Raw genomic sequence first — 24223 nt, 5'->3', positions numbered from 1 at the left:
AAGCTGGTTTTAAGAGAACATGACAAGGGGCGCCTGGGTGGCTCAGTCAGTTAAGTGTCTACCTTTGGCTCAGGTCACGATCCCAGGATCCTGGGATGGAGCCCCTCCTGGGATCGAGCCCTGAGCCCTGCCCCCCACATCGGGCGGCGGGGGGAGCCCTCCCTGCTCAGCAGGGAGTCTGCTTCTCCCTCTCCTTCTGCCGCTCCCCCTGCTTGTGCTCCCTCTCTCTCTCTCTCAAATAAATAAATACAATCTTAAAAAAAGAGAGAGAGAGAACATGACAAAATGGCCTTACATATGACCAAAATCCCTGGGGGGTTTATTTTTTCCTAAGAAGGAAAGTTTGGAGGAACTTTCCACTACATTTTATTAATATGTTTATATAAAATATAAATAATATCTCAGATTTCATTACAGATATTTTTAAGAGAGAGAAATGCATCCTTCCCTTTTTTGCCAGAATTTTGCAAAGTGTGAAAAACTACTGAAGAGTCACAGTTGCACTCTGTGTGACAGGCAGCTAGTTATTCAAAGGGAAACCGATGGCACTGTTGTTCTTTGGCCCTCCTGCAAGCTTGTTCATGGGTGGCTGAATACATAACCCTGCAGGTGATACAAAAAACATCTGGGAAATGCTTAAACAATTTTCTCCATCCTCCCCCTGTCTATGCTGACTCATCAGACTGAAAGTACATAAAGTCCTCACTCATTGTTTAAACTGAGAAAATCATTTCAAACTTTCACACATGGTCTAGGTTTTTTTTTTTTTTAAGTGTAGTTTTATTTATTGAATGGCTTCTTTTCTTATATTTTTGGCTTTTTTCTTGGTAGCAATAGCTTTGAACAGAACCACTAACTGCCGCCAAAATAAAAGATTCTGATCTCTGACATTAGGAACACTTAGGGCCATGCTCACAACACAGAGGTAGGGAACCAAGTGTTGAGGTTATGTTTTTATTAACACTGTTTTGAAATGAAGTCTTGTGCCTTTACTATTTTTATTGCTACCTATGAAGATGAAGTTGAGAGGTCTGGTCTTGCATTTTCTACCAGTGTGTGATGCTCATTCCCATGTCTACACTGGAGCTAAGGTGAGGATTTCAGCAAATAAATAATGGGCTTTCCCAATATGGCTATTGTGTGGGCTCTGTGATTGGCTCGGGATATTCCTCCCACTTCTGCCCTACTGCCCTACCATGGGGCTTAAGGTGACTATAGGAGATCTAAGCCAATGGGTCTCGAGCCTACCTGCATAAAATAATCACTTAATGAGTCTGAAAAAGTCCTGTACCGATGTCTGAGCACCACCTTTAGACTAATCAAATCTGTTCTCCATAGTGGGGTATGGGCATCTGTACATTTTTGAAGATGCCTGGATAATTCTGATGGCCTGTGAGGGTTGACACCTGCTGTTCTAAGCCAAGCCCCTTGGCTATTCATGAAGTCTGTGCTAAGGCAGGCTGAGAACCCAACTACTACCTGAAGACTAAGGGGGTCATCTAGTACTGGCAGGTTAGGAGGGCCAATCACCTATAGGGCTGGTCCCCAAATCAGCGCTCCAAGGAAGTGTTTAAATTTGGGTTCTGTGTTGCCAGCAGTAGTTGGAAAATTATTTTGAGGAAACCAGCAAACTTAGGGAAAGTTGATTGGCCGGGGCCACAGAGTCTATAGTGGGGCTGCCAGAATCAAACCCATCCCCACCTGCTTCCCAAGTTTTCACAACTCCACCTTCCAGGTGACACCTGGAGACAATCGGCTTCATTGTTGTCATTGGCTTTAAAGATGAAATCAGACAAAAACATGGTCCAGTTTCATTTGCCAAAAGACACTCAAAAATGCTCTTTATTTCTTATTCTTACTAATATAAGACCAAAGATAAGGACAAATTTGCTTTATTTCTTCCATTTCCAACGAAAAGACTGTAATATGTTTTACTATACGTATATTACACAGGTGAGTTGAATACTTTCAGAGATAGAAATAAAATTGTATGGTAGGCCTCAACTATCTAATGGTGATAGAAATTATCAGGATGAATAACAGAACTCGGATGTTCTATTCCTACGGAAGAAAGAGAGAAAGGATAATGAGGGACAACCAGCAGACTGTAAGACCAAAGGGGTCTTAGAAATTATGTAACCCTTGGGGCGCCTGGGTGGTTCAGTCGGTTAAGTATCTGCCTTCGGCTCAGGTCATGATCCCAGGGTCCTGGGATCGAGCCCTGCATCGGGCTCCCTGCTCAGTGAGGAGCCTGCTTCTCCCTTTGCCTCTGCCTCTCCCCCTCCTTGTGCATGTTCTCTCTCTCAAATAAATAAATAAAATCTTCAAAAAAAGAAAGAAAGAAAGAAATCACATGACCCAGTGTGCCATTTCACATTTACAAAACCTGAGAACCAGAGCCGCCCAGGAGCCTGCTCAATGTCATGTTTCTGTCATTGGTGCCAGGACTAGGATCCAGGCGCCAGCACCTGGTTGGGCTTCTTTCCATTATTCTTGGGCAAGTCATTCATTTTGCAAAACATGCTGGAACTCATTGCCGCACTCCCTCAAGAACGGGATTGGAAGTGGAAGCCTGCCACCATTACAGGATATCTGCATCCGAAATCTTTGAAAGTTAAAGCAACACAAAACTGCCACCAATAGGCAGTGATGGATGCATCTAGATGTGCCTGGCCCACCTAGCTCTTACCAGCACAGCTGACAGAGCTGCTAATAAGGAGACCAGGTGCCTCAGAACCATTAGTTCCTGCTGCAGAGCAGGCAAGAAGGGGGGCAGCCTCGAGGACTGCTTGCTGCAGATGCTGAAGCAACACCAGGGCAGTTGCCATGCGGTCTGAGTGCAGGTGGAAGGACCGACCTGTCCCACTGGCCTCACATCCTACTAGGCAGTGTCTCCTTCCTTCCTGAGACCATTTTTGGGAATCCATGAGAACATCGCCACTCCCACTTCCAATCTCACCTCTCCTCAAAGCATCCACAGCTGGTGCTCTGTTGCCTCAGAAGGGTTCTGCTGCTAGGAACAGGGGACAGAACTAACAGGGACGAAAACACTCCTGGAAGTCGAAAGGTGGGCAGTCCACAGGTAAGACAGTGACAGTTCCATGATGTCCTCAGACATGCAGGCTCCCATCATCTTAGTGTTCCACCGGTGAGGCCTCTCTCTGAGGCCCAAGATGGCTGTTCTGACCTAAGGTATGACACACAAATTTTAGCCAAAAGGAAAAAAGCAAAGGACCACAAAAAAAGTGGGGAACGGTGGTCACACAGGAATCTTTGTTGTCTTCAGAGGAAGATTCCCACAAGCTGCTTTTGGATGACTGTGATTATATTTCTTTGGTCAGAACTTAGTCACGTGGCCACATCTAGCTGCAAGGGAGGCTTGACAACGTAGTTTATTCTGGCCACCCAGGTGCCCATCTAAAACTCTGAGGTTCCATTATTATGGAAGAAAGAGAGAAGAGAAGATAGGGAATGAGCAGCAGACTCTATCACTGATAAATAGCAATGCAGTGGTAAATATCCACCTTCTGCGGACATCTGGACAGCTGAGCTGAGCTGAGCTGGGCTGGGCAGTTGGTAGCTAAAAAGTAAGCTCAGCCAGTCCCTATTCAAGGTGCCAAATAATCCTGGTTACTGATAGCAGATTTAATAAGACCTTAATAAGAATTTTGACTCATTCCGCTCAGTCTAGAGAACTAGCTGCCAAGAAGAGAGGAAACTTCTTTGCACTATTGTCTTCAGAAATTCCTTAACCCCTATTAACTTCTGGCCCTTGCACTTAGCATAATTTTGAGGTTGGCTTTACTTGAAAGCAAAACCATCCTGTGAGCTAGACTGCCTATGGAAACAGCAGGTCCCCAGAGAACAAAGGGGCCATGGAATCATCAGTGATGACATCATGGCATAGACATGTGTTTTCCCTAGCGAGTCATTTACTCCACTAAAACTTCATTTCATCTTTCCTATCATGGAGGGCATTGCAAGGATTACATGACATCTTTTTTATAAACAAACATTATGCTGGAACACAAAAAAGGCAAAACAAATGCAGTTTATAAATAGAAAGGGAATATAGGAAAATGTCCAGGAAAATGTAGGCGTTTTATAAATGACTTTGTCTGAACTTCTGTGAAACGATGCTTGTGTTGGAGAGACAGGGGAAGAGTCACAGAAGGATATCTACACCCCCTCAGAAATTAAGAAGACTCCTAGCATCTCAGATTGATGAGCTGTTTGTCACAATGTAATTTGAGTAGTCTTGGACATGTCACACAACCCCAAACTGAAGGCACATCTCAGTCACGTCTAAAACCTCACAATTTTGTTCTCTGGGTCTGAGATGGACTGTGGTAGGAAGAAATTTTATGAAAGTATCACAGACTACTACTCTAAAGCACATAGGATGTTCTAAAGGGGCAGGAAAAGAGATTAAATGGATCTGAGAGAGGGGACCATTGACATGGTAGTTATAGAGCAAAAGTCAAAAGAAGGTTCAACAGAAGAGAATTTAGGGCGGAAAGCAGCTTTTAAAATTGACCAATTAAAAGATACTCCTGGGGGCGCCTGGGTGGCTCAGTCGGTTAAGCGTCTGCCTTCGGCTCAGGTCATGATCCCAGGGTCCTGCTTGGCAGCAGTCTGCTTCTCCCTCTCCTGCTCCTCAACCCCTCCTCCGCTGCTTGTGCTCTCTCTCCCTCTCTCTCAAATAAATAAATAAAATCTTTAAAAAATTTAAAAAATAAAAGACACTAATGCAGTATATGTTACACTTACCAGTACGTCTCAGTGCAATGCCCACAACAATCATTTGAGGCAGATGGAGCTACTATCATTTCCTCAGCATCTCAGATGGAGGGGGAAAAAAAATATCTGACGTTTAAATAAAAAGTTACAGGATTTGCTTAAAGCCACGTGCCTAGAAAGTGGTACAGCTGGTTCTCAAACCCCGATCGGCTGCTAGAGCTGGCAGAGGAATACAACGGCCGGCCGGCTCCAGTCTCCTTCCAGCCGGCTTGTTGGCCCTTTGCTGTGTGTGTCCCTCATCCCGGACCTCTGCTCTTCCCGTCTTTGGCTCGTCCCCAGACTCAGACTCTCCGTACTCGGAATGGCCCTCCCACTCGACTCACAGCTAGGGCTTTGGAAACTGGTCCTCATAAATCTCGACAAAGTGATCCTATCAGATCAGCTTCCCGAGGACTTGGAGTTCCAACAAAGTATTGGGGGGACAATGACACTGCAAGGAAGGAATTTCAAATATTGATAATTAAAACAGTGGAGGAATTATTTGGGAGGAATGGGTCTTACTCAATTTCTTTCTACTCTGGCAACCAAAAAAAAGCTAGACCTCAGTACATCCATCCATTTATTTTTACACATTTTTTAAAGCAACTTAGCAATATCTGACAACTAAAGAATCAGAAATCTAGTATACATATGATACTTGTTTTAAAAGCATTTATGAACTACTGGTAGAAGTATAAATTGGCACGATTACTTTGCAAAATGCTAGTGTTTTATTATAAAGTTAAACACAGGCTTACCATGCAACCCAGAAATCCCAATCCTATACATTTACCCAAGAGAAATGAAAATATATGCCCATATAAAGATCTACATGTGAATGTTTATAGCAGTGTTATCCCTATAATAAAACTGGAAACAACTATAACGTCCATCAAGTGGTTAAACATATTTAGACCACACATAAGATGGGTACTGCTTAGACATGGAAAGGAATAAACTGCTGATATGTGTAATGTGGGTGGGTCTCAAACACATTCTGTCCAGTGAAAAAAGTGAAACACAAAGGAATACAGACAGACACACCTTAGAGATGTTGTGGGTTTGGTTCCAGACCACCACAATCAAGTGAATATTGCAATAAAGGGAGTCAAATGAATTTTTTGGTTTCCCAGCATGTATAAAAGTTATCTTTACACTAAACTGTAGTCTGTTAAGTGTGCGATAGCAATATGTCTAAAACAGCAATGTACATACCCTAATTTAAAAATATTATATTTCTAAAAATGCTAACCATCATCTGAGCTTTCAGCAAGTCATAATCCTTTTGCTGGTGGTGGGTCTTGCATCAGTGTTGACGGCTGCTGACTGATCAGGGTGGTGGCTGCTAAAGGTACGGGTGGCTGTGGCAATTTCTTAAAATAAGACAACAATGAAGGTTGCCACATCGACTGGCTCTTCCTTTCATTTGAACACTTTCAGGCCATTATAAGGTTATTAATTGGCCTAATTTCTTTTTTTTTTTTTTTCTCCTACCCTTTTTTTTTTTAATTTTTTTATTGTTATGTTAATCCCCATACATTACATCATTAGTTTTAGATATAGTGTTCCACGATTCATTGTTTGTGCATAACACCCAGTGCTCCATGCAGAACGTGCCCTCCTCAATACCCATCACCAGGCTAACCCATCCTCCCACCCCCTCCCCTCTAGAACCCTCAGTTTGTTTTTCAGAGTCCATCGTCTCTCATGGTTCTTCTCCCCCTCCGATTTCCCCCCCTTCATTCTTCCCCTCCTGCTACATTCTTCTTCTTCTTTTTTTCTTTCTTAACATATATTGCATTATGTGTTTCAGAGGTACAGATCTGAGATTCAAAAAGTTGAAAATTGGCCTAATTTCAATATTGTTGTGTCTCAGGGAGTAGGAGGCCCAAGGAGAGGTAGAGATGGGGAACAGGCAGAACACACCCAATATTTATCAAGTAAGTTCACTGTCTTATATGGGAACAATTTGTGGCACCCCAAAACAAATACAATAGTAACATCAAAGATCGTCCACCACAGATCACCATAACAAATATAATAATAATAGTAAAGTTTGAAATATTGCGGGAATTACCAAAATGTGACACAGAGCCAGGACGTGAGCAAATGCTGTGGAAAAATGGTGCCAATAGACTTGTTCAATGCAGGGTTGCCACCAACTTTCAATTTGTAAAAGCACAATATTTGTGAAGTGCAATTAACCAAAGTGCAAGAAAATGTATGCCCACACATGCTACACATGATTCCATTTTATATGACAGTATAGCACTAGCAAAACTGTGGGGACAGAAATCAGAGCAGTGGTTTCCAGGGGCCAGATGACGTAGGGGATTGACTACAGAGGAGCAAATGGAACTTTTAGAGGGGATGGAAATGTTCTATACCACAGTTGCAGTGTGGTTACAAGACTGTATACATTTGGCAAAGTTCATCAATCTGTACAATTTTAAATGTTAATTTTATTGTATTTTGTAAATGTAATTTACTCCTCAATAAATTTTTTTTTTTAAAGATATTATTTGGGGCACCTGGGTGGCTCCGTCAGTTAAGCGGCTGCCCTCAGCTCAGGTCATGATCCTAGGGTCCTGGGATGGAGCCCCGAATCAGCTCCCTGCTCAGCAGGGAGCCTGTTTCTCCCTCTCCCTCTGCTGCTCCCCCTGCTTGTGCTCTCTCTCTCTCTCTCTCTGACAAATAAATAAATAAAAATCTTTTAAATAAATAAATAATTTTATTTATTTGACAGAGAGAGAGAGAGAGCATGAGCAGTGGGGAGGAGCAGAGGGAGAGGGAGAAGCAGGCTCCTTGCTGAGCAAGGAGCCCAACGAGGGGCTCGATCCCAGGACCCTGGGATCATGACCTGAGCCAAAAACAGATGCTTAACTAAATGAGCCACCCAGGCACCCCACTCCTTGATAAATTTAACTTTAAAAATGTATTAAAGAAAAATGTGTTTGAGATATTTGGAATCGCAGATCTGAGAAAAAAAAATTTTAAAGAAGAATTTATTGTAGATTTGCTATAAGACAGGCACTTTGATGGTATCTAGGAACACAGAGATGAAAGACAGTGACTTTAAGGAGCTTATAGTCCAGGGGAGAAGAAGAGAGGAGCAAACAGAGCTACAACATTGAGTAATAAGTGCATTGGTGGAGATAGGCTCAGTGGGCTGGAGCACACAATGGGGTACCTAAACCAGGTTTCTAGAAACAATGGACTCCCTAAGGAGAGATAATGCTTGAGCTTGAGCCAAGGTGCTGTAGGAGTTAGTCAGCCAGATAAGAAAAGGACATCCTTAACTAAGGAAGTATAAAGTACAAAAACAGAGGAAGAGAGAGATGAAGTTTTCATGGATCAGCTCTAGTCTTGCAAATCTCCAAAATGAATAAGGTAATGAATGAATAGGAGAAAAGTTAGACGCACCAGAAAGTACGTTCCATGGCAGTGAGATATATTAAAATGTGAGCTGTTATTTTCCCAAGAAAGTAGCAGATGATCTTGAGAATCCAGAGAACCAAGTTCATAAAATAAATGAGACTGTTAAATGTTAAAAACAAGCACTCTTTGCTTTAGCATAGTGACCTATTAATTCTTCAGTGATTCAAGGATCAACACAGACTTTACTGATCTGTTCCATTTCTAATATTTACTACTTTCCTACTTTATGTTCTATCTACTTACTTCAATTCCTTAATGTAATAGCTTGACTTCAACTTTCTTCTTTGTACATTTTCACCTTTAAAAAAAAAAAAAGCTAAGCACACAAAAAACTGGCTGGCTGTCGTGCTGTGTCCCTGCAAGAGACATATAGAAATCATTTAGCCTGATGTGTTACTTCATGGGACAAAAGTCCCTTCCCAAAGAGGCAACAAAAAGAGTACAATCTGATGATCCACCTAAAGCATATACATAGTCTCAGAAAGCAGGTTCCTACATGTTACCTCACAATACTTCTGTTTCTGTTCTGTTGGCCAGAACTTAGTCACATGGCCCTACCTAACTGGGAGGGAGGGAGAAACACATAGGCTTTATTCTAGGCACTCACAGGCCAGCTGCTAGAAATGGGAAGAATGGGTAGTGTAGGATAAGCAGGAATTGCTGAATCAAAGATGAGATTTCCCTATCCCTCAGAATACTGGGGCCATAGAGATAATGTGTTTTCTTGTTAAACCAAAACCTCTAGAATTTAATGGTCAAAATTTGCCTCTGATTTGGAGCTATTTGTTTTTTCATTCCATATAACCCTGGAGCCTCACAGATGACTTTACAAAGCACTAAGAACAGTGCCTAGCATAGGGGAAGTGCTAGATAAATACTGGCTATCACGCTCATTGCTTCTTTGTCCTGAAGCCACAGACTCTTATAGTTACAAAAGAGATAATTTAGTCTAATCTCTTCCCCCTCTACCACCCCTGACTCAGATGTTCATTTATCTTGGTAATCTCATGAAACATAAGGAGATGAATTTGGTAGAATAGTGCTGTAGCATTTAATAATATATTTATAAAATGAGAAAAATATCTTTTGCAGAGTTGTGTCTCCTTTTAACGATATCTTTTACTTCAATGCAGCCAAGAATACTTTATCCAGCTAGACTGTCATTGAAAATAGAAGGAGTGATAAAAAGCTTCCAGGACAAACAGCAACTAAAAGAATTTGTGATCACCAAACCAGCCCTACAAGAAATATTGAAAGGGGTCCTCTAAGCAAGCAGAGAGCCCAAAAGTAACATAAACCAGAAAGGAACAGAGACAATATACAGTAACAGTCACCTTACAATGGCACTAAATTCATATCTTTCAATAGTTACCCGGAATGTAAATGGGGTAAATGCCCCAATCCAAAGACACAGAGTATCATGTTGGATAAAAAAGCAAACCCATTGATATGCTGTCTGCAAGTGACTCATTTTAGACCCAAAGATACCTCCAGATTGAAAGTGAGGGGGTGGAAAACCATTTATCATGCCAGTGGACATCAAAAGAAAGCTGGGGTGGTAATCCTTATATCAGACAAGCTAGATTTTAAACCAAAGACTGTAATAAGAGATGAGGAAGGACACTATATCATACTTAAAGGGTCTATCCAACGAGAAGATCTAACAATTGTAAATATTTATGCCCCTAGCATGGAAGCAGCCAATTATATAAGCCAATTAATAACAAAATCAAAGAAACACATTGACAATAATACAATAATAGTAGGAAATTTTAACACCCCCTCACTGCAATGGACAGATCATCTAAGCAAAAGATCAACAAGGAAATAAGGGCTTTGAATGACACACTGGACCAGATGGACTTCACTGATATATTCAGAACATTCTATCCCAAAGCAACAAAATACACATTCTTCTCTAGTGCACATGGAACATTCTCCAGAATAGGTCACATCTTGGGTCACAAATCAGGTCTCGACGAGTACCAAAAGATTGGGATCATTCCCTGCATATTTTCAGACCACAGTGCTTTGAAATTGAAACTCAATCACAAGAGGAAAGTTGGAAAGAACTCAAATACATGGAGGCTAAAGAGCATGCTACTAAAAAATGAATGGGTCAACCAGGAAATTAAAGAAGAATTTTAAAAAATTCATGGAAACAAATGAAAATGAAAACACAACCGTTCAAAATCTTTGGGATGCAGCAAAGGCGGTCTTAAGAGGGAAGTATATAGCACTACAAGCCTTTCTCAAGAAACAAGAAAGGTCCCAAATACATAACCTAACCTTACACCTAAAGGAGCTGGAGAAAGAACAACAAATAAAGTCTAAACCCAGCAGGAGAAGAGAAATAATAAAGATCAGAGCAGAAATCAATGAAATAGAAACCAAAAGAACATTATAGAACAGATCAACGAAACTAGGAGCTGGTTCTTTGAAATTAATAATAATTAATGTCAATTAATAAAATTGACAAACCCCTGACCAAATTTATCAAAAAGAAAAGAGAAAGGACCCAAATAAATAAAATCATGAATGAAAGAGAAGAGATCACAACCAACATTGAAGAAATACAAACAATCATAAGAACAGATTATAAGCAACTATATGCCAACAAATTAGACAATCTGGAAGAAATGGATGCATTCCTAGAGACCTATAAACTACCAAAACTAAATCAGGAAGAAAGAGAAAACCTGAACAGACCCATAACCAGCAAGGAAATTGAAGCAGTAAACAAAAATCTCCCAACAAACAAGAGCCCAGGGCCAGATGGCTTCCCAGGGGAATTCTATCAAACATTTAAAGAAGAATTAATACCTATCCTTCTGAAACTGTTCCAAAAAATAGAAATGGAAGGAAAACCTCCAAACTCTTTTTATGAGGCCAGCATTACCTTGATCCCAAAACCAGACAAAGATCCCACCAAAAAGAAGAATTACAGACCAGTATCCCTGATGAACATGGATGCAAAAATTCTCACCAAAATACTAGCCAATGGGATCCAACAGTACATTAAAAGGGTTATTCACCACGACCAAGTGGGATTTATTCCTGGGCTGCAAGGTTGGTTCAACATCCACAAATCAATCAATATGATACAATACATTAATAAAAGAAAGGACAAGAACCATATGATCCTCTCAATAGATGCAGAAAAAGCATTTGACAAAGTACAGCATCCTTTCTTGATCAAAACTCTTCAGAGTATAGGCATAGAGGGTACATACCTCAATATCATAAAAGCCATCTATGAAAAACCCACAGCGAATATCATTCTCAATGGGGAAAAACTGAGAGCTTTCCCCCTAAGGGCAGGAACACGACAGGGATGTCCACTATCACCACTGCTATTCAACATAGTATTAGAAGTCCTAGCCACAGCAATCCAACAACAAAAAGAAATAAAAGGCATCCGAATCAGCAAAGAAGAAGTGAAACTCTCAGTTTTTGCAGATGATATGATACTTGATGTGGAAAACCCAAAAGACTCCACCCCAAAACTGCTAGAACTCATATAGGAATTCAGCAAAGTGGCAGGATATAAAATCAATGCACAGAAATCAGTGGCATTCCTATACACCAACAAGACAGAAGTAAGAGAAATTAAGGAGTTGATCCCATTTACAATTGCACCCAAAACCATAAGAGACCTAGGAATAAATCTAACCAAAGAGGCAAAGGATCTGTACTCAGAAAACTATAGGATATTCATGAAAGAAATTGAGAAAGAATTGAAAGAATGGAAAAACATTCCATGCTCATGGATTGGAAAAACAAATATTGTTAAAATGTCTATGCTACCTAGAGCAATCTACACATTCAATGCAATCCTTATCAAAATACCATCAACTTTTTTCAAAGAAATGGAACAAATAATCCTAAAATTTGTATGGAACCAGAAAAGACCCTGAATAGCTAGGGGAATTTTGAAAAAGAAAAGCAAAGCTGGTGGCATCACAATTCCGGACTTCAAGCTCTATTACAAAGCTGTCATCATCAAGACAGTATGGTACTGGCACAAAAACAGACACATAGATCAATGGAACAGAATAGAGAGCCCAGAAATGGATCCTCAACTCTATGGTCAACTAATCTTCAACAAAGCAGGAAAGAATGTCCAATGGAAAAAAGACAGTCTCTTCAACAAATGGTGTTGGGAAAATTGGACAGCCACATGCAGAAGAATAAAACGGGACCATTTCCTTACACCACACACAAAAATAGACTCAAAATGGATGAAAGACCTCAATGTGAGACAGGAGTCCATCAAAATCCTTGAGGAGAACACAGGCAGCAACCTCTTCAACCTTGGCCATAGCAACTTCTTCCTAGACACATTGCCAAAGGCAAGGGAAGCAAGGGCAAAAATGAACTACTAGGACTTCATCAACATAAAAAGCTTTTGCGTCTGCCTTCGGCTCAGGTCATGATCCCAGGGTCCTGGTATCAAGCCCTGTATCAGGATCCTTGCTTGATGAGCCTGCTTCTCCCTCTGCCTGCCGCTCCCCCAGCTTGTGCTCTCTCTCTGTCAAATAAATAAATAAAATCTTAAAAAATAAAATAAATTTTTAAAAAAGATAAAAAGCTTTTGTTAGTCACCATACAGTACAACATTAGTTTTTGATGTAGTATTTCATGATTCATTGTTTGCATATAACATAACATAGTAAAATAAAATTAAAAAAAAAAGATAAAAAGCTTTTGCACAGCAAAAGAAACAGTCAACAAAACCAGAAGACAACTGACAGAATGGGAGAAGATATTTGCAAATGACATATCAGATAAAGGGCTAGTATCCAAAATCTATAAAGAACTTATCAAACTCAACACCCAGAGAACAAATAATCCAATCAAGAAACGGGCAGAAGACATGAACAGACATTTCTGCAAAGAAGACATCTAAATGGCCAACAGACACATGAAAAAGTGCTCAACATCACTTGGCATCAGGGAAATGCAAATCAAAACCTCAATGAGATACCATCTCACACCAGTCAGAATGGCTAAAATTAACAAGTCAGGAAACGACAGATGTTGGCGAGGATGTGGAGAAAGGGGAACCCTCCTACACTGATAGTGGGAATGCAAGCTGGTGCAGCCACTCTGGAAAACAGTATGGAGGTTCCTCAAAAAGTTGAAAATAGAGCTACCCTATGACCCAGCAATTGCACTCCTGGGTATTTACCCCAAAGATACAAATGTAGTGATCTGAAGGGGCACATGCACCCCAATGTTTATAGTAGCAATGTCCACAATAGCCAAACTATGGGAAGAGCCTAGATGTCCATTGACAAATGACTGGATAAAGAAGATGTGATATATATATAATGGAATATTACGCAGCCATCAAAAAAATGAAATCTTGCCATTTGTAACAACATGGATGGAACTAAAGGGTATTACACTAAGCAAAATAAGTCAATCAGAGAAAGACAATTATCATATGATCTGACTGATATGTGGAATTTAAGAAACAAGGCAGAGTATCATAGGGGAAGAGAGGAAAAAATGAAACAAGATGAAACCAGATAGGAAGACAAACCATAAGAGACTCTTAATCTCAGGAAATAAACTGAGAGTTGCTGGAGTGGTGGGGGGTGGGAGGGATGGGGTGGCTGGGTGATGGACACTGGGGAGGGTATGTGTTGTGGTGGGTGTTGTGTGTTGTGTAAGAGTGATGAATCACAGACCTGAACCCCTGAAACAAATAATACATTATATGTTAATAATAAATAAGTGAATAATAAATAAATAATAAAACTAAATAGATATATATATATTTTTTTTTTTTTTTTACTGTATTAAATTTCATCTCTGTAGGCCTTCCTTAAAGCTTCCACAGCAGGTGGCTCATCAAATATGCCTACTTGGTCCTGCTTCTATTAAGTGCAACTGTGTGAATTCTTTCCTCACTTGGGAAGAGCAAAATTTGTGTTCCTGTAGATGATAGTGCCAAATTTTTTCTAATAAAAGGTTCCACACGTATATGCTTATTTTTTAACTATTGATTATTGACTTATTAGAAGCAGGCACCTTTTCTAACAAATCGACTACATTCTTGGTAACAAAATCGAACAAAATTACAGTTGCCGTTTCCGGTTTTTATTCCATAGCTATTGAGGACCTTTCCTAAATTTACATATCAATATATCAAAGAGAATTGGCTTTCTTTTTATAAGTCAGGCTTTTATTTCCAAGAATGTCACTGAAAACTGAGCAAGAAAATACTAAAAATTTTCAGCTCCCTGTGTATCTTTTTTTTTGTGAGCCACAGTTCAAGAAATACCATTTTGTTGTATATACTAGTGTTATATTTTGGTAGATAAAATATTTCCTGATGGCCAATTTTGCAAGACAGACCTGAGAAAACCTAGATAAGATTGTTGAGCTATTATTTTTATTTTATTAGAAAGCATCCTGGGTAATTTCCATAGCATCAAAATGACCTGGGAGGAAAAAGAGTAATAACTACATATTTCCATTAATTGCAGTATAATAACAAATAAATACTAGTGAGGACATTTCCATTAGATTTTCTTTTTTTAGAAAATCAAATAGAAAACAGCATTGCGATTTACTTAGGGACAAACTGTTTTGAGAACTGAATTTATAATTAGGCCAAAAGACTAATCACATGAAGTATTATACAAAGGAAACAAATTTGCTTCCAAACAACCTTACATAAAGGAGTTAGTCCAACAGATCTTGGATCATATTCTTCAGGAAACTAATTCATCTTTTGGGAACTCCGAACAAAAATAAAATCAAGTGTTTCCTTATCTACTAATAAATGTAAAATATTAACAATGGCTCTAACATCATTGTCTCATAGCTATCCACTGCGTCAAACCAATGAGTCAAATTTTATTCCCTGTCTTCTCCTTCACAAACACCTCATTATCACAAGTGGCTCCAAGTCCCTTATTCTTTCTGAGGTTAGATTGAGACCTGTGAGCAAACTTGACAGCCTGATGATGTAATGTCACCTTCAAACCAGAATCCGTAAACATTTATTTAACATACAGTGCAGGTGGGATGAAGCTGATTACCTATTCATAAAAATTGTATGCCCCTTCCAAAGAAGTGGCATTGGATATAATTCTGTATTTTGACTTATTTGCAAATGTCTCTTAACTTGCAGTTTTTTCATCCCTTCCCTTATGAGTGATGAAATGAAGGGACGAAAAACTGTACCTTACATCACCATAAGTCAATGGGCAGATGTCTGTCACATTCGTTCGCTAGGACTTCCATAACAAAATACCACAGGCTGGGCGGCTTAAATAACAGAAATTCATTTTCTCATTGTTCTAGAGGCTGGAAGTCCAAGATCAAAGTATCAACAGGCTTGATTTCTCCTGAGGCCTCTCTTCTTGGCTGCAGACAGCTGCCTTCTCCCTGTGTGTTCACACGTCTGTCCGTCCGTCCGTCCGTCCCAGTACCGGGTGTGGCTGCTCCCTCTGCATCCTAATCTCTTCTTATAAGGACATCAGGCGTAGTGGGTTAGGGCTCAGCCTGACGATCCCGCTTTAACTTAATTACCTCTTTAAGGCCCTATTTCCAAAATAAGGTCACATTCTGAGATACTAGGAGGCTTTTAACAAATGAACTTGGGGAAGACGTAATTCAGCCCATAAAAGCTGACCATTCTAGAATGTTAAAATCAAACAGGGAAGGACTTTACTTCAACCGCTGACAGCCTTTGATTACAAAATCCTAAAATGTAATTATCTTCCATGGCATTTCATATTTCACTTTGGGATTCCAAATCATTTTCTACACAAGAAAATTTGCAGAAACAGAAGGAACAAAAACAGATCCATTTCCTAACTTACTTCTACTTGCTGAAGTAGGCTTAGTATCCTGAGAGGGGGGGAAAAACAGTAAAATAGTACCTGTTTTTTATCAAATGCAAATTCTATCTTCAGCTTCCCTTTGTGACTTTTGAAACCAGGAAACCTCTTGGAAGATGCACTAAAGGATTTAAAATTTAGAATTTTTTAAAAAAATCATGCATTCCTTGGAAGCCACATCATATCAAATATACATTGTGTCAAACCACAAATAATAGGATACCTTCCTATCAAAAGGGCAATTATTATCCAACATGAAGCCCAGTGACCAGAAATTCCAGGTTGGTGAGTTCAGCACCAAAATGAAGATGGAACTGGGGGGTTCTTGTTTCCCCCCCTCCCCGCCCCCAGGCTTGGGGCCTGGAAGGTAAGCCTTCATCCTCTTGAATCTCTTTTTATCAAGGAAGAAAGCTTTGCCCAGAAGGGTAGCAGAATATGCCACCCCAAAATATAACTGTAGGAGTTCAGGACATGCCACCCCCAAATATGCCACCTTGGTACATTGATTGTCTTGAGCTGTAGGCACTTGGAAAATAGCAAATGCAGGGAGAGGTTTTCTCTGAACTCCCCTTTTCGACCTAAAGACACATGGTCCAAAAGGAACTCAATTGTCATAAATCTCCTCCTTGGGAGTTTCAACAACCAGGGAAGATTGATAAAATTGGACACCACACCCAGACAGACTTTGTCACAAACTATCATACCTCCCATCTACTCTTCGAAGTGCCCATTTGTCTTTCCTAAAAATGATTTCCTCTCCCCTAAGAGGCTTACACTCCTCCTCTTTCCCTATTAAAATGGTATTTAAGCCTGAATCCTAAGGCACCTCAGGGAGTTACTCATTTTTCCCGAGGTAGCTTCCATGTGCACAGGAGATACACATGGTAATCAACTTCTATTTGTTTTCCTCTGTCGTTTACTACAGGGGTCTCAGCCAAGAACTTAGAAGGGTGGAGGGAAATTATTTTTCCTCCCCTTTAGTCCCAGCCTCCCCTAAGCCATCCCTGGTACAGAGATGTGGAATTTACTCCATTGCTTTTCACACAAATACACAACAGAGATGGGCTCAAGCCCGAGCAAAGTGCTTTTTAACTAATTTTGCTCACAAGAGCAACACCCACTTCAGCAGGCATGGGATTTATTTGCATTTCACCAGAATTTTTGAGAGAACTTGAGTTTATCAGCATTGTTCTATTTTAATGCCTTGCTTCAATTACCTATTGCTGCATTAAGAGTTACCCCCAAACGTGTTAAAAATAGTATTAATTTATTTACTGATCCTGGGCTGAATGGACCCAGCTAAGCAGTTCTCATTCCGTTCTCTGTGCAGGTGCGGTCAGGCAGTGGGGGCTTAGGATCATCCTAAAGGCTTCTTCACACCTATCTGGCACCTGGGCCAAAGCCACTCAAACAGCTACAGGCTAGAACAGCTGGGGCTCCTCCCCACATCATGGTCTCAGGTGGACATTTTACATGGCTGTGCAGGTTCCATAAGCGAGCGTCCCAAGAGAAAATATCAGAAGCTGCCTGGCCTTTTCTAATTTAGCTTTGGAAGTCACACACTATCGCTTCGGCCACATTTATTCATCAAGGCAGCCGTAAGACCATCCAGGTTCAAGGGGAGGAAATAGAGACTCCACATCTTGAAAGGAGAAGTCTCAAAGAATTGGTGGACATATTTTATTTAATTTTATTTTTTAAATTTTATTATGTTATGTTAGTCACCATACAATACATCATTGGTTTTTGATGTGGTGATCCACGATCCATTGTTTTCATATAACACCCAGTGCTCCATGCAGTACGTGCCCTCCTTAATACCCATCACCGGGCTAACCCATCCCCCCTCCCCCCTCCCCTCTAAAACCCTGTTTGTTTCTCAGAGTCCATAGTCTCTCATGGTTCATCTCCCCCTCCAATTCCCCGCCCCCATTTTCCCTTCCTTCTCCTAATGTCCTCCATGCTATTCCTCATGTTCCACAAATAAGTGAAACCATATGATAATTGACTTTCTCTGCTTGACTTATTTCACTTAGCATAATCTCCTCCAGTCCCAACCATGTTGATGTAAAAGTTGGGTATTCATCCTTTCTGATGGCTGAGTAATATTCCATTGTATATATGGACCACATCTTCTTTACCCATTCATCTGTTGAAGGGCATCTCGGCTCTTTCCACAGTTTGTCTATTGCGGACATTGCTGCTATGAACATTGGGGCGCATATGGCCCTTCTTTTCACTACATCTGTGTCTTTGGGGTAAATACCCAGTAGTGCAATTGCTGGGTCATAGGGTAGCTCTATTTTTAAATTTTTTTTTTTAAAGATTTTATTTATTTATTTGAGAGAGAGAATGAGATAGAGCATGAGAGGGGGGAGGGTCAGAGGGAGAAGCAGACTCCCTGCTGAGCAGGGAGCCCGATGCGGGACCCGATCCCGGGACTCCAGGATCATGACCTGAGCCGAAGGCAGTCGCTTAACCAACTGAGCCACCCAGGCGCCCCTCTATTTTTAAATTTTTGAGGAACCTCCACACTGTTTTCCAAAGTGGCTGTACCAACTTGCATTCCCACCAACAGTTCCCCTTTCTCCACAACCTCTCCAACATTTGTTGTTTCTTTCCCTGGGTGGACATATTTTAAATACTACCACACACCCCTTAAAGACTAGCCCTCTTGTCATCTACTCAGCTGGACCATCCTTAGTTTACCTCTGAGTCTACAGAACCTGCTTTCCATGGTCATCTACACCGCCAGGCCCTCATCTCTCATCACTCGCCTTGTGGAGAATTCCCACTTTCACTTCACATACCTCCTTTCCCAGGATGGATATATAGAGAGAGGTCATGGTCTTTGTGAAGAGGGATCAGGATTTCTCGTTAACCCCCAGTTATTTTGATAAAACTGAAATCAACCCAGCTAAGACAAAGATTCTCATAACCAGTGTTTCAAACTAGTAAATTTTAGGCCTTATTTACTCTCATGTTTTTTGATCTCCCAAGAAGAAACAAAATGCAGAGATAGCCAACTAGCAGTGGGGAAGGTTCTCCTACACCAGCTAGGCCCAAGACTACCGGCTGTCCAATGGACATAAGCAGAGAAATAAAAAGCAGGTGGGCCAGTGCAGAATGCCTGCCTGTCATCCTACCCCTCTGAAGGTGGACTGCTTGTATTTTGTCCCCCTAGGCAGAAAGGATGAGCATCTGGAATCTTAGCTCTTTCTCCCTTGAAGGTCTCTCTGTTCAGTATCAATCAAGCTGACCAACCTTCCCTTGAATACAAAATTGCAGTGAGAGCCTGGAGTAAGGAGTATTCCTCAAAAGCAATTTCACCAAGAAAATGAAATGAAATTTCCACTGACAGCTTAGCCACTTTAGGAAGAAAAAGAACCTTATATAATTCATGCATATTGGTAAGAGGAAAGGAAAGGAATTCAGGGATGCTCAATCTAGGACAGTGAGTCCACTGAGTGGAAATAAATTACTCAAGACACCAAATATCTTTGACTCAGTCTTAATTTATATTAAAGTTATCTTGTTTGTTCATTTATTTGTTTTGTTTTGTTTTAAGCAGGAAACATTGAGGGAAATGTTAGGAAGCTGTTTCTGGGAGCACATTTGAGAATGCAAACCACAAGATTTACAATAGGCTTTGTTTGGATAAAATAGAACTGAACATATATATATACCGGTTACCATAAAATATAAGTAAAGTTTTTACTTATTCTGTATTTTGTCATCACAACATTCTGTATTTTGTCATCAGTGTAACTCTGTGACTAAGATAAGGAAAGAGTTTCCATATAATCTTCAAAAATTTATCTTACTAGTTTTTAGGACTTCTACTTGTAACCTTTATGTTATAAATATTTGTTCTTTGAAACTGCTCTTGTTAAAGTGTTCGCAGAGAGTTACAAACTCTGTTTGCCAAGGAAGGTTGATTTTATCCACCAACCTTGAGCAATTGGTCCAATGATTTTTTACCTTGCTCAGCAGTCAAACAAAAACACTACGAATAGTTTCTTAAAATTAGGAACATTGCCAAAAGCGTTCTCACCTGCAAAAAGTGTATTATACAAAATAACTCCAACAGGCCAACTTGAAAACACAGTGTAGAATTTTGATTTGCCACAACCTTGGCATGGAGTCCTGCCTCTTTGAGTTTCTGACATTCCACCCGATAGATGGCAAACTCTGAAAAAGGAGCACATTTGGAGGATATTTGGAAGCTCAATCTCGAAAGAAAAAACTGTGTATGAGTACCTCAGAAATATGATAGAAAACTGAAAAAAGATAATATAGGGAGTGAAATTGTGAAATATGTCACAATCCTATTTTTTGTGGGTGACAGCGTAAAATTTACATCAATATTAAAACTGAAAACAAAAGAAATCCGTGGCTCATGGAGGTTCCTAACATCACCCTGGCATCACCCTGGCATCCCCACTTCCAACCCCAAGCATTGTAGTTACAATGAAGTTCAAGTTTAGGGGTGTTAGGAATATTCGATAAAACAACTAACCTAGTGTCTTCACAGATGGACAAAAGAAAAAGGGGTGGAGGACCACTGTTATGGCTTATACAAGCCTTAGGACTAACAGATATAGCATATGGTCTTTGATAAGAGCCTGACTTGAAAAAAAAAACATATAAAGAACATTTGAGGTCAGTTGAAGCAATTGAATGTAGTCAGTATATAAGGAAATAACTGTTCATTCATTAGGAGTGATAATGGTACCATGTGACATAGGATTACATGCTGAGGTATTTTGGACTGAAACTTCATATAGTCTACAAATTAAAATGGTTTAGTGAAAAAACACATAGATGAAGTATATGTAGCAAGATAACAACTGAGGATAGAAGTGTTGAGTACACTTTTTTCTAATTTTCTTTATGTCTGAAAAATTTCAAAATAAAAGTTTTTTAAAGTACAGGGATGTTATTCTTATCCCATTTTTTTAATTCTTAAAATAAGAAGGAAAGGCATGTTAAAGTTGGCTTAAGAAGATGCGACCTGTTAAGTTCAAAAGAGAACTAGCAAATCCAGCTGGAGTGCCCTTCTCCAGTTGTTAAGGCCCTCACCATTGAAACGAAACAAGTCTAGAAACCTTGAAGCACCCTTAGATTTCTTTGTTGGACAGTACTATGCCAACTGCGCTTCCCTCATGAATGTCAGCCTAAAAGGCAAAGTGTAGTTACCCCAGCAGCCAACCAAATCCACCAGGGGTCAAAAGTGTTGGACTCTCAACATGGATGGAGCTAGAGGGTATTATGTTAAGTGAAATAAGTTGTTCAAAGACAAATACCATATGATTTTACTCACATGTGGAATTTAAGAAACAAAACAAATGAATAAAAGGGGTAAAAAAAGAGAGAGGCAAACCAAGAAACAGACTCTGAACTATAGAGAACAAACTGATGGTCACCAGAGGGGAGGTGGGTGAAATAGGGGATGGGGATGATCAAAGAGTACACTTATCATGATGAGCACCGAGTAATGTATAGAATTATTGAGGCATATATTGTACACCTGAAACTAATAGAACACTGTATGCTAACTACACTAGAATTAAAATTAAATAAATAAATAATAGGGAAAAAATCTATCTAAATAAATAAATAAGTGCTGTACTCTCTTTATTGGTATCAGTGGTTCTGTCTCCAAAACTAAATGTAACAATTGGTCAGAATAAGCCTCTGTGTCATGATGTAGCAATAATAACAATGAGTAACACTATCAATAGTAATAATAATGCCTAACATTTCTCAGGCACTCAGTGAAAGGCATGAAAGATTGGTTTGGACATTACAGATGATGCTCCAATATTACGATAGATAAGGCACACTGAGACACACTGAGCTATGTGGTCATTATGAGTAGTCTTTCCTTAAGCCAGGTGTTCAACACAAAGTATTAAGTCTTTCTTGGCATCTCAAGGGGCAAACTCTCAAGGTTAAGCACTATTAGCTAACTGTATGGAGGTTACATGGGCAGCTGGGACAGCCCCCTTTCCTCCTTACACCCTTTTCTTCCCTAACTCCTGCATGTCTTGTCTTCATCCTTCTGCCTTCTCGTAGAACTTGCTCCACCCCAAGCTGGCAGAGGCCGCCTATATGCTCCCTAAGTCCAGCCCTTATTATGCAATCCTTTGAGCCACTCCACACAGTTCAGCACCAACACGTTCATATCTCTATAATAATTTTTTCCATATCTCTACTGATTCTTCAGCTTATCCCTCCTGCCTTCACTGGCCTGAGTAGCCAGAAATACTGTGTCTTCCTTTTCCACCTCCTCTATGCCAAAACGCTCAGGAACAGAAGGGATTAACACAGGCTGAAGAAAGGAGTGGGGTGCCTTCAGTCCAGGCTCCCCATCCAAACACAAAATCCAATGAGTCCCTGATGGGGCGCCTGGGTGGCTCAGTCGTTAAGTGTCTGCCTTCAGCTCAGGTCATGATCCCAGGGTCCTGGATCGAGCCCCACATCGGGCTCCCTGCTCCGCGGGAAGCCTGCTTCTCCCTCTCCCACTCCCCCTGCTTGTGTTCCCTCTCTCACTGTGTCTCTCTCTGTCAAATAAATAAAATCTTAAAAAAAAAAATGAGTCCCTGAGGGCTGTGGCTTCTTGTAGACTCCTGGAGTCACTCAGTTCAGCTCCCAGGGTTATTATGAGGATCCAGTGACCTAAAGTAAGCAGGTGGCAGCACCCTGCAAAGAAATAAGCATGGCTGTGTTAGTTGTGAAATAGCTCAATGCTGGGTTCGTTATGTCTTCCTTATTTAATACCTTCAACTCTACATTAAAACTTCAAAATCGTGTTTTTATAAAAAATTTTTTCAACTGTTAAGAACTCAGCATGTACTGAGAGGGTGCTCATAAAAGATTCACTTATTCAACAAATACTATGTAATAAACTTATGAAGCCTAAGACAATCATCTTCAAGGAACTTACAAGTGAATGGAGAAAATAATGGATGCAGTGGCACCTGGGTGGCTCAGTCAGTTGAGCGACCAACTCTTCGTTTCAGGTCAGGCTGTAATCTCCGGGGCGTGAGATACAGCCCGGCCTCCGGCTCCTGCAGCGCGGAGTCCGCAAGACTCTCTCTTCCCGGTGCCCGAGTGGCTCAGCCGGTTAAGCGGCTGCCTTCAGCTCGGGTCTCGGGCTCCGGGCGGTGGGACGGAGCCCCGCCTGCAGCTCCTTACGCAGCCGGGAGTCGGCTTCTCCCTCTGCCACTGCCCCTCTCCTTGCTCGCGCTCTCTCTGTTTTTCTCGCTCTAGAATAAATAAATAAAATCTTAAAAAAAAAAAAACCTCTCCTTCTCCCTCTGCCCCTCCCCCCTGCGCACACATGCATGCTCTCTCTCCCTCAAGTAAATAAATAAATCTTAAAAAAAAAAAGAAAGAATGAATGCAAAGCATACTTGCTCTAACATGTCCGTGTAGGCAATGCCATCGGAGTGCGGAAAAGCAGATGACTTCTGACTGGCAAGAGGATGATATTTTAAATTTAGGTTTCCTGAAATGCTCCTTCATTCTACAGAGATAGGATGAATGGGGTTTTCCTTTTTCTTCCTATCCAATACTGCCTCCTAGTGGTGCCAAGGCCCCTCTGCAGCGCCTCTCAACTCTCCCCAGCCCCACAGGGGTACAGAAAGGGAAATGGAAACATGGCATCAAGGAATTGCTATGGAATCTGAGTTGATTTGTGAACACTACTTTTACGTTGAGCCATTTCAAATGAAGCCTTCATTTCCCTTGTTTTTCCTTCCCAGGAAAACTGTGTCCTTCCATAAAAGTGTCATGTACTCTGGGTCCTAGAATTTTATCACATGGTGCCCTGGGAAAAGACAATGACCCCCAATGAAGGACATAAAAGGGAAAAGTAGAGACCTTCCACTGCCTTCATGGAAGGGCCTACTCCTGTTCCCAGGCTGCAGCTGAGAGCAGCCTCCTTGTAGACACTGCTAAGGGGAAGAGGAAGCTCACAGTTCCTGGAGTTTGAATCTAATTGAAACATGATCCCAAGAACGTTGAAATCTTTTTTTTTTTTTTTTTAATTTTTTTTATTGTTATGTTAATCCCCATACATTACATCATTAGTTTTCGATATAGCGCTCCATGATTCATTGTTTGTGCATAACACCCAGTGC

The 24223-nt window shown here is 40.6% G+C and overlaps 1 long non-coding RNA gene across 2 annotated transcripts; it reads right to left on the bottom strand.

Annotated features, from left to right (window-relative positions):
* Positions 1 to 1872: 1872 nt before the first annotated feature.
* Positions 1873 to 23551, bottom strand: LOC118525888 (uncharacterized). Of its 2 annotated transcripts, XR_004912363.2 has the most exons (6): positions 23495 to 23551; positions 23026 to 23347; positions 20131 to 20267; positions 16119 to 16197; positions 2960 to 3187; positions 1873 to 2061 (listed from the first exon to the last, which is right to left on the bottom strand). It is a non-coding gene; the product is annotated as an uncharacterized LOC118525888 (long non-coding RNA). The 2 variants fall into 2 exon arrangements; XR_013440940.1 differs by lacking the exon at positions 23495 to 23551 and having other exon boundaries at positions 23026 to 23453.
* Positions 23552 to 24223: the final 672 nt, after the last annotated feature.

The sequence above is a fragment of the Halichoerus grypus genome, chromosome 9 (assembly GCF_964656455.1).
Source record: "Halichoerus grypus chromosome 9, mHalGry1.hap1.1, whole genome shotgun sequence".
Lineage (NCBI taxonomy): Eukaryota > Metazoa > Chordata > Mammalia > Carnivora > Phocidae > Halichoerus > Halichoerus grypus.
This window is presented reverse-complemented; position numbering and strand designations above follow the sequence as displayed.